At 38.4% G+C, this 11,612-nt stretch overlaps 1 pseudogene; it reads right to left on the reverse strand.

Annotated features, from left to right (window-relative positions):
- Positions 1 to 6,133: 6,133 nt before the first annotated feature.
- LOC103663352 overlaps positions 6,134 to 11,612 on the reverse strand; it is a 75,899-nt pseudogene continuing 70,420 nt past the window's right edge.

Raw genomic sequence — 11,612 nt, forward strand, 5'->3', positions numbered from 1 at the left:
AAGCAGCTAACTGATCTCACTCTGAGGCCAGATCTGTATAAACACAGTTAAATGCACATTTCATGCAGTAAAATTTCCTGCATTATCATCCCTGCATTTTCAGTCACAGAATTATTTCTGTTCTCCATTCACTTTTGCTTCTATGAACGTAACTGCTGTTGCATGAAATATTTATAGTCTTATATTTGCTCCCCAATTCCTCTCTTCATAATATGGAACAAAAACCAGAGAGTGGAATTAGGTTGGCCATGACATGCTGGGAAATACTCTGTAGGTTTTTATACCCCTTGGCCACCTTTCTCCCACTACAAAATATTGCTTTGAAATAACTAATTTGGGGCATCTGTATGGCTCAGTTGGTTAAGTGTCCAATTCTTGGTTTTGGCTCAGGTCATGATCTCAAGGTCGTGAGATCAAGCCCCATGTTGCGTTCCGTGCTGATTGTGGAATCTACTTGAGATTGTCTCTCTCCCTCTCCCTGTGCCCCTCCCCCTGCTCTCTGTCCTTTGGAAAAAAAACTAAGCTAATTTGGTGGAAAGTTTTGTAATTTCAAATGAACTTGGTAATGTGACATATGCAAATGAGAAATTTAAATACGCTATAACTGGCATTTTTCTGGTGAAATGAGGGGAGTACTGAAAAGGCAAGTTTGAAAACAGACTCTGGGGAGGAGCAGAAAGAAGGGCTGAGGTGAGCGAGGAAAATAAAGTGAGGGGTGAACATGAAGGAAGGCCTGTGTGGGGGCAGAGATGACCTGTGTCTGCATCTTGTGTCAGAAAACCTGTTTTACTGACAAACCTCTCTGGAAAAGACGAATCTGATTTTTTTAAAAAAGATTTTATTTGTTTGAGAGAGAGAGCACATGCACAGGAGAGGTTGAGCAGGGGAAGGGGAGAGGGAGAGGATCTCAGGCAGACTCTGTGCTGAGTGTGGGGCGTGATGTGGGGCTCAATCTCATGACTCTGAGATCATGACCTGAGCTGAAATCAAGAGTCCGACACTCAACCACCTGAGCTACCCAGGTGCCCTGAATCTGATGTGATTTAAACTAGTCTGTACCACAGAGAAAGAAGGAAGCATCCCTGATATTTTATGAGGCCCGTATGATGCTGATCTAAAACTGGACGAAGACCGCACAAGCAAGGAAACCATAGACTAACCTCACTTATAAATGTTGATGCAAAATCCTAATAAAATACTAGCGAACAGATTCCAGCAGTGCACTAGGTGAAAATACACCATGACCAAAGACATTTATTCTAAATGTTCATGGTAGTTCAGTATTATAAAGTCTATGAACATCGTAACATTAAAATGCAGAGAAGGGTGTGATGTAGAGCAGGCTGGGCTGGTTTAGGACAAAACGACAGGGCCAGAAAGCAGATCATGGGGAATGGGACTGGGGACGTTTGATTGCAAAGGAGCAACACAAGGGAAATTTAGGGGTGATGGAACTGTTCTGTATCTTGATGGTGGTGGTGGATACCTGCCTCTGTGCACTCCTCAACGGGACATTACACCCAAAAAAGTGAATGTTATTGTAGATCAAAACAAATATTTAAGACTAAGTTTCAAAAAAATGAAAACAAAACAAAAAATCCCTCCATCACATAGCCAATAAAGCCAACGATTAACTAGATAAGGTGTAGTGACTATAATACATCCAGTTTTCTCAACTGTAAAATCATACTAAGACTTACCTCCCAGGGTTATGAGATTAGGCTTAACACAACATCTGGCATAGAGTACATCCTCAAGACATGTTAATCATTGTTAGTAATAAAATACAGCCATTAAGCACACAAACTCCGGAGCAAGCATGCCTGGGTTCAAATTCTGGCTCACCCCCTTACTAGTTGTGTGGCCTTGGGCAAGTCATTTTGCTTCTGTGCCTCTGTGTTCTCTTATTTTTAAAATTTAGATAAGCGTTACTCTGAGAGTTCACTGAGTTTACTGCAGCGGAGTACCTAGAAGTGGGGAGTGGGGGAGAGGAACTCCGGAGGCTCCTGTGAGTTCAGAAGGGAAATGAAGCGAGCTGTGTATGGTCTCCTTTGTATATGTGTGTGTGTGTATGTAGGGATGGTTGGTGTTGGTCTCAATGTTATATAAATGAGTTGAATCGATAAGGTGAATAGAAAAAAAGGGCAAGAGGAGACAGTTTCCACCCATGGCAGAGACAGAGGCACGTGTGGATTCTCCAGAGACTAAGGGAGCTAAGAGAGACGTGAGCTTGGTTCCACATTGGCCTGGTGTCAAAGGCAGGACGAATTTGCATTAAAGGAGTGTGCAAGTTTACTCAGGCAAAGGAGGTCATCAGAAAAGAGAGTTAGAGAGCCCCAGAGCCTCTGTTGCATGACTTAAATCTCTAACTACTTGAATAAAGAGGGGGTCTCTCTGCGTTTGTGTGACCATTGGCATTGCTGTGGCCACTCATGTTAACTCCAGTGGACTGTGTGTCACCTACAAGTGAGAGGGGGCTGGTCAGCAAACATTCCTTGCCTCAGTGACTCTGAGTAGCCCGTTTTCACTGGTGGGCTGGTGATGGTCACATGGAGCTGGGAGCCCCCATTTGGAAGTGAGTTACTGGCCTCACTGCTAAGGGTCACACAAGTCCCAAGAAAATGGGGAAAGAGAATAAAGAAAGAGAATTTAATGAAATGAGGACATTTTTATCAGTATGATAAGGGGGAAAAGCAAGATATAAAACTCTATGTGGCTCTAATTTGGTTAAACATATGCAGAGAAAAATGACTGGAATGAAACATTAAGACAGTAAATAGTTGTCTCTGAGTGAGGTTTATAAATGACTTCTCTTCTTTATACCTTGTATCTTATATTTTCTACAATAAAAATGTTTTACTTTTGCAATTAGCGAAGAGGAATGGCTGCAATTAACTTAGAAAGGAAGAGGTTCCCTTTCCCTGTTCACAGTCTACATATTGTTCAGCAACAAATTTTTTGCTACTTGTTATGTACAGGGAAATAACAATTTAATCGCCGGCTACATTCTCTAATCTCCAGATGAAGCTCAACGCTTCCCAATCTTATTTGTGTTCCATGGAAGAGGAGCTCTGACATAAGGGGTCCTTGGAAACTCATCATGAGCCATTGTGGTTGGAGCTTGGGTGGTGATGAGGAAGACATCCAAAGCTCCCTCTTTCTGTGATGTGCTGCTGCTTTAGAATCTCTTCTGGTTGCTTCTCTTGCTTTCCTTTCTCTCAGCGGCTGTATAACGACAGCATTGGTGTTTTTGCTGTGACTGCCATAACAGCACCACAGACTAGGTGGCCGAAACAACAGAAATTTCTTTTTTCACAATTCTGGAGGGTACGAGGTATCTGAGATCAAGGTGTCAGTGGGGTTGGTTTCTTCTGAGGCCTCTCACCTTGGCTTGCAGATGACAGTCTTTCCCCTCTGTCTTCACATGGTCTCCTATCTGTGAGAGTGTGTCCTAACCTGGTATTCTTTTAAGGACACTAGACACATTAGATTTGGGCCTACCCTAATGAACTCATTTCACCTTAATTACCTCTTTAAAGACCCTATTTCCAAATACAGTCAGTTGGAGATACTAGGGGTAGGACTACAATCCATGAATTTTGGAGGACACAATTCAGCCCATAACAGGGTTGAAGTGATTTCTTTCTTAGGGGACCATGTTGCCACTCAGGGAAAGTCAGGAGGGAACCAGTGCAGGGCTTAAGAGAAGGGATGCAAAAAAAAGAGGCAGTTTTAACTTCTTGGGTTTTGTATGGCCCACCAGGGTAAGAAACCAGAGAGGAATGTACGCATCTTCATTTGTCCAGAATGTCTGTGTTTGTTCTGGGCACATGACCCTCCTAAGTCTGTGGCTGTATTGAGGCCACTTAAAGATTTGAAATGTTGGTTGTCTCCTCCTTGGGGACATAACAAATATACCATTCTGTTGAACTTACCACCAAATTATTGTTTCTACAAAAGCAAAGCAAATCCGAGAGCAGAGATGTTAGAATCTTGTTCAATAAATGATGGGGAGAGAGTGCAGTGGTGAGTTGGTAAAAGAGTAGTCTACTCTGGTCCCTTGATAGCTTGGTTAACACTGCCATTCTCTGCTGAAAAACAAGAAGACTTCTGAGCAGCTCATGTAAACATCCATAGAATGTACTCTGATCTCTTGCCAGAGATGAATCCTGAAAGTTTCGCAGTGTGGAACTGGTTTCACTGACCTGTGAAAGAGACAGGTCAGATCTATGAATTCTGCCTTTGCCCAGCCAGCAGATGGTGCCATGTTTCTAGGACATGGAACCAGAATTAGTTTGAACAACCATTTGGCCATCAGTGTGCTAGGTTAGGTATCATGCTCACTGCATATTTCCATAGATGTTCGTATATAACAAGTTTCTGTTCCATAAAATTCTACTCATCTTAACTGCAGTTAAACAAACGGAAATCTTCAGGCTTACGTGTAAATGAAACTTTTATTTTTTTAAACATGGGGATAATTAGAAAAAAAATCTGAGCCCCTTCTTCTAGATGTATATTTTAGGATTATATGCTCACTCCCCCATCGTGCTCCAATATACGAACTGGCATCATCTGTTCTTATTTTTCCTTCTGAAAGACTCTCTTACAGTCTTTCACTGTTATGTATAATGGTTTACTGAATTCTATAGTAAAATTATAACTTTTGAGGAATGAGTAGTTCTGAATACCTACTTTAATTTAATAAATTAATAAATTTTATTTAATAGCTACTTTTAATAATATGTAGCTGAGTAGTTACCTTTTTATTATTATAATTAATTTTTTACTAGAAATATTTGGCTCTTTTTAATCAGTTATTGGTTGTATAATAACATACATTTAAGTGGCACTTAATTTAAACATTTAAAATAATTCATTGAAAGATAACCTACAACACAGTATGTTAAGCCTAACTGTCAAAACAACACCTCTTTTTTTCCAAGAAAGAAAAAAAATAAAGGCATGATCAAAATTATGACCAACAATTTGGGTTCTTTTGGACACTTATAGGTGATTTTGTAGGCATACTGGCAGGCACAATGTTGAAAAATCAATCTACTGTATTTAGAAATAATGGTAAGATAAAAAAGAACAGCTATACATTTCAGAGTTAATGCCTGAAATTAGGGGTGCCTGAATGGTTCAGTTGTTAAGCGTCTGCCTTCCGCTCAGGGCGTGATTCCAGGGTTCTGGGATCGAGTCCTGCTTCGGGCTCCCTGCTCAACGGGAGGCCTGCTTCTACCTCTCCCACTCCCCCTGCTTGTGTTCCCTCTCTTGCTGGCTGTCTCTATCTCTGTCAAATAAATAAATAAATAAATAAATAAATAAATAAAATCTTTAAACAAACAAGCAAACAAACAGAGTTAATGCCTGAAATTGAAAAAAAAATATCCACCACTTATCACAACAATCTTTTAATGTCTAATTTTTTTTTAACATTGAGATTGTTGGTTTAGGGAATACCTTTCTCTGAACATTTAATTAAATGTTAAATATACTAAATAACTTACAGAGAGGAATAAGTTTTTCGTTCTGTACAAAATAAAGGATACATGAATATAACCTCCCTTCCCTGCAAAGTTCAAATTGGCAATGGTCTCAGCAGAAAATAAACAGTTCACAAGTCAAAAGAATTTATAGCATTACAGAAGTTTACAGAACCCTTCTTTTCATCATTTTTTTCCCTAACAGCAAAGATAACAATGACAAATTGAATAACCAGAATGTAAAAAATATTTGTGCAAAACTATGTTAATTGTCCTTACCATTTAGTAGAGGTAAAACCTAAGAACACACAATGACAATGATGGAGAAAAACTACCCTGAAAGGAACTCTGTTTTAGATTTCAAACAACACGGATCATACTATTTCTAAACACTGAGAGAAAATGTGGCACCGTGAGCGGCAGGAGCAACACATGACTTGATGATTCTGCAGCAGAGGCAGCTGACGCTGGAACATGACAGTTTCTCTCCACACCAGCCAGCCATGTTAAATGACTGGAAACTATTGTAGGGCTTAAAGCTCACTTCAATGTCTTATTCTTGAAATTTGCAGATCATAAACGAAATATTTACAAAAGTCCTTTGCCCTCACCTCAAGGAGTGTTTCTTGTGTCACTGAAAATCCTTAAAAGAACTGAATCATAGACTCTCTGGATTTACCTACCCTGATCCATTTAACTGGCATTTGAAGCTCTTCTTCAGTAAATCAGATGTGATTTTTTTGCATTAACAGGTAGTTCTTTAAATGTCCTTGCATTTGATATATCTGTGTTCCAACCTGGGATAGTCTGATATTGAACTTCAACTTTATTTAAGACTTCTTGGTTTGCTGGGAGATGAGGTGTGATTTCACTATCTAACTTGTAAGCAACTCCGACTTTGATTTCCATAAACATATCCAAAATATCCAATTTGGCAAGCGCCAACTCAGGAAACCCATTAATCATATGAGCGTATTTGAGCATAATGAGGCGTAGCCAACCACACCTTCTTTTCCTTCCATTGGTTACCCCAAACTCTCCACCTCTTGTTTGTAATAATTCTCCAATTTCATTGTCTTACTCTGTAGGGAAGGCACCAATAACATCTTGAGTTGTGTAAGCTTTCATGACCCCATCACTTCTCCAACATTTTGCGGGGGCATACCCAACCCAACCGGGTACAGACACCTCCGACTGTATGGTTTGAAGAGGTTACAAAAGGATAAGTTCCAAAATTAATATCTAGTAGGTACATTGGCACCTTCTACCAAGATTTTCTTTGGTGGTCCATCTAGGGCCTCAGAGAGGAAATAAACTCCATCTCTCACCATTGGTTTAATCCTTTCCATAGAGCCCTTGAGTTTTTGTAATTCACTTTCAGTGTCAGTTTCCAAAGCGGGGTATATAATTTGTATTGGTTAGCCAGAACTTTGACCCTTTCAGAGAAGCCATCAAAGTCAGAAACAAGATCACACATCTGCAGTCCACTCCCAATAGCTTTGGAAGAATAAACTGGGCCAATGCCCTTTTTTGTGGTACCCCATTTTTTCCCCCTGCTTCTTCTTATCTCTGTTGCTCCTGGAGACCATCAGGTGCTTGATGAGAATCGAATACCATACGAGCACTGTCAGATAGGAAAAGCCTTTTTTCCCAGCCTTCCAGACCTTTTCCTTTTTTGGACATTTTTCTCTGCTTCCTCAAATAATCTGGGAAGATGAATTATCACACTATTTCCAATGAATATGGTAACATTTGGATTAATTATTCCTCAATGTTCAGTATGGTCACCCAATCCTCCCCCCCACGCCCCAGGGCACCACAATCGTGGTTGGACACCGAGGATGCCACGGGGTTGGTGCTATGGCTCCAGTGACGTGAGGAGAGCCAAAGGGAGACGCCGGCAGTGAGGAGTGCACGAACTGAACTGCTCTGTGGCCGCCAGCCACATGCGGAGAAAGAAGGAGCCAGAGGCCAGCCGGACGATTTACCTTTTCAACTATAAACACTTTTCTTCAGAAATTTCAATGAAAAATTTCAATATATAGGATACTTGAAGGACCAATACAATTAGCATCATATACCATAACTGTCACCTAGATTCAACAATTATTAACATGACATAGATTCAATGATTAGTGACATTACCATTTTCCTTAATGTATAAATATGTCTGTGTGTATGTGTGTGTATATATGTATATATATATGTATATATATATGTGTTATATATATGTGTTATTTATATATATGTGTGTGATACATATATATATATATATATATATATATGTATATATGGAAGTTGGTTACAGACCAACTTTATGACACATCAGCCCCAATATTCAGCAAGCAACTCTTTAGAATGAAAACATTCTTCTAACTACTAAGCCATAATTACACCTAAGAATATTAGCAATAATTTCAGTATTATCTAATATCGAGTCCCTAGTCAAAATTTCCTAGTTATCACCCAATATCATTTTATTTCTTATTTAGTTATTTTAGGTAATTACTACCCCCAGCATGGGACTAGAGCTCATGACCTGCATATCAAGAGTCACCCGCTCCAAGGACTATACCAGCTAGGTGCCCCATCCCCATGTATCTTTTGTAGTTGGTTTTGTTTAACTGGATCCAGTCAAGGCTCCGACATCGTTTCTGGTTGTTTTGTTAGTTCACTCACCTCTACTTAAGACAGTGATTTTTTTTTTTTTTTAACAGACCAGGACTATTATTTAGAATGTCCTACATTCTGAATTTGTCTTATAGGCTTGTTCTTAACCTGTGTTCCTTAGAAATCGAAGAGGAAGACTTATGTACTCTAAATAATAATGATAATTCTAACTCAAATTCAACATTATACATTATTTCTTACCTTCGATTTTACATAGATACCTCTTCTTCCTTAACTAACAATCTAAATTCTTAATAACACTAACAGTTTACTTATTTGCTTTACCCTACAATTGTTTAAAACAATAGCACCAATATTACTACCCTACAATTGTTTAAAACAATAGCACCACTTATTACAAAAATAAGTGAAGATAAAGATTTCTTTGTAGTTCCTTTATCTTTATAACATATCTCAGGATTGGATAGCAATGCACTCAACTTAAAAAACACTTGAAATAATTTTATCCTCTGTGTGGTTATGTTAAAAATTTGATATATATTTAAGTTTGTTTTGTGTTGTTTTAAATCGAATATTTAGTTTCTTTCCTTTTTCAGTTAATTTTATTTTTTGAATTATAGAAAACACAGGAGTAAAAATAAGTCAAAATTATAAAAAGATGTAAAGTCAGAGAAGTCTTACTTCCTTCTTTATCCCTTCTACCTGATTTCTCCTCTGTCCTATAGATGACCATTTTAAAAAATTAGTTTCTGGTTTATTCTTCCTATTAATTTTTGCAAGAGGTTTTTTTTTTTTTTTCTCACAGAGCATAGCATACTATATATCCTGTTTCACAATTTGTTCTTTTCACTTAATAAGACAGCCTGAATGTCACTCCATATTAGTTTTATCGCGGTCTTTCTCACTCCCCCCTCATGGTTGCATAGACTCCATTGTGTGGATGCGCCATGGTTGATTCATCCATTTCCTTCCATTCATCATTCAACTCATTGACAGATATGTGGGTTATTTGGAAATTTTTTTTTTTATTTTGATAATTTTGTGAAGAAATTAAAAAATGTGTTTCCTACTTTCCTAACTTTGTAAATAGAGTGCTGTTTTTTCTTGCTGCCTCAGGTTCTCATCTGGCTTTGTTGGTTGCTGCTAATTTGCTTGAACTTGAAAATTAGATCACCAAACCTGTAGCAACTGCCTGTAAAATAGGAGCTTTCCTACGAGGTAAACTATCCTATCGAGACCCACCTAGAAACTTAGGTTCTGAATGTCTTCCTTTTATTCTTATTTTGCTGTTTTGTTTGATTTATATTAGTTTTCTGCTGCAACTACTGTCATGCTTCTTCTTTTTTTTTTTAAAGATTTTATTTATTTATTTGAGAGATAGAGACAGCCAGCGAGAGAGGGAACACAAGCAGGGGGAGTGGGAGAGGAAGAAGCAGGCTCATAGCGGAAGAGCCTGATGTGGGGCTCGATCCCATAACGCCGGGATCACGCCCTGAGCTGAAGGCAGACGCTTAACCGCTGTGCCACCCAGGCGCCCCTACCGTCATGCTTCTAAGCTACATTCAGATTATCAGCAGAAGTTATATTTTTTCTATATAAATTTTTTTCTGAAAATTGGATCATGTGTACTTCCATACTGAAGTAGCAAAATCTTTCCTGCCCTGGAGATAAGTTCGATTAGGTAGAGGAGGGAGACAGTGAGAAGTAGAAATGCTAGTAATCTAGGAGGAGGTCAGCACATACATACAGCAATGGGCACATATATACAGGTAAAAATATACTGTAATATATACCTGTATATGCCTGTAATACCTGAGTGTACACCTGTAATACTTAATATAATTTTTCTGCTTTTCACATTCAATGGTATATCATAAGCATTTTTCAGTGTTATGAAGAACTCTATTGACTATGATTTTAAAATGCCTGAAAATAGCACATTGTATAGAGCAGAATATTAAAACTTTACTTTTATTAGTGGGCCTCTTTCTATTCAAATGGAATCTACATAGAAGTTTCATATATGGTTCAGACAAGGTTCTGACAGTTTCATCAGGCAGTTTTGACCATCATATTTTAATTACTTATAGCTCTTTCTTGTTTTTCTGATTATTTTTTTTGTTCTTACTTGATGGGTGCTATGTCTTCTTATTTCTCTGAATGTTAGTTTTATAGTTTTCTTGTTTCCTGCAATGTCTCTGTTTCCTCCAAGCTACTTTTTCCTATTTGATTGTTTTGCTCTCACTTGGAAGGAAGACTTGCCTGACATTTCTAGAGTCTGTAGCTGTGCATTGTTATTAAAGAGGAAAGCACTAAAATGCTGACTAGAATCTGTGTGCAGGTAGTGGAGGCCTGTTCATTGGTGTGCTTGACTCTGGGATGACCAGGACTAAGCTGGATCTGTTGAGGGGCCCCCAAATGCATGAGTCTATGGAGCTACTCTTTGTGACCAGTCTTCCAGAGAAAGGTCCTGGAGTCCAGTGTTTGGAAGAGGTAATCCTGGTGGCTGGCACTCTTGGACTGGGGAAGGGAGCTGAGTCGTAGGGTGCTTTCCCTTAATTCCCATTTTCAGTCTGCGACATCATCATCACAACTCTCTGTCATGCCTGTGCCTTTAAGTACAGAATCTCTGTTTCCAAGCTCCAGAGAATAAATCTCCTGTCTCTTTGGGGGGACTTAAAGGTGGTTGTCTGACTGCTCAAATAGAAGGAGGGATTTGGGACTAACTATTTCTCACAAGATTTTTCAACCAGTTTTTTATCACTTGCTTCTCCCACACTGTAGCTGAAACTGCTGATTTCTGATTTCTTTCAGGGGTTCTGTGGGGGTGAATCAACATTTTCTCATTGGTTTCTCCTTCATAGGCACTTGGGTTTCAGCTTTCTTCAGCTCTGCCAAGTCAATTTTGACCTCTCCATCTGTTTTCCACCTCCTGAAAATTTATCGAATTATCATGTCCACTATTGTCCCTTCTCTGGTTCTCTTTGTCCCTTGTCTTCAGCCTTTTACTGTGGAGTTTCAGAAACAAGCAGAAATAATACATGTATCCAGTCCTTCATATTTACTCAGAAGCCTCTTCAAGTTGGCTTAAATCTTCACTAATTGGGAAAAAGAATTCTTTTTATGAAATAGTGATCCCCTAAAGCCCCACCACGGATCCTACTCTATATTGTACCATAATTAGCTAACCATTACCCTAGTGTTGGACATTTAGATGGCTTCCAATTTGATATTATGGTAATAACACAATATGAGCATTTTGGTACATGAATTATCCATATTATGGCTATTTTTCTGCTTAAATTATTTAAATTTGCATTTCTTCAAGTGTTTTTTTTTTTCTCCCATATATGTATGAAATCTGCATTTCTTTTTTTGGGATTTATCTATTATATATCATATTTATTTTATATATATATTATTTATATATGTTAATTTGTTGTACTTAAGGTAATATATTTATGGTTAAGTGTTCGCTTTTTTTTTTTTTTT

The sequence above is a fragment of the Ursus maritimus genome, unplaced genomic scaffold (genome assembly GCF_017311325.1).
Source record: "Ursus maritimus isolate PB19 unplaced genomic scaffold, ASM1731132v1 scaffold_34, whole genome shotgun sequence".
Lineage (NCBI taxonomy): Eukaryota > Metazoa > Chordata > Mammalia > Carnivora > Ursidae > Ursus > Ursus maritimus.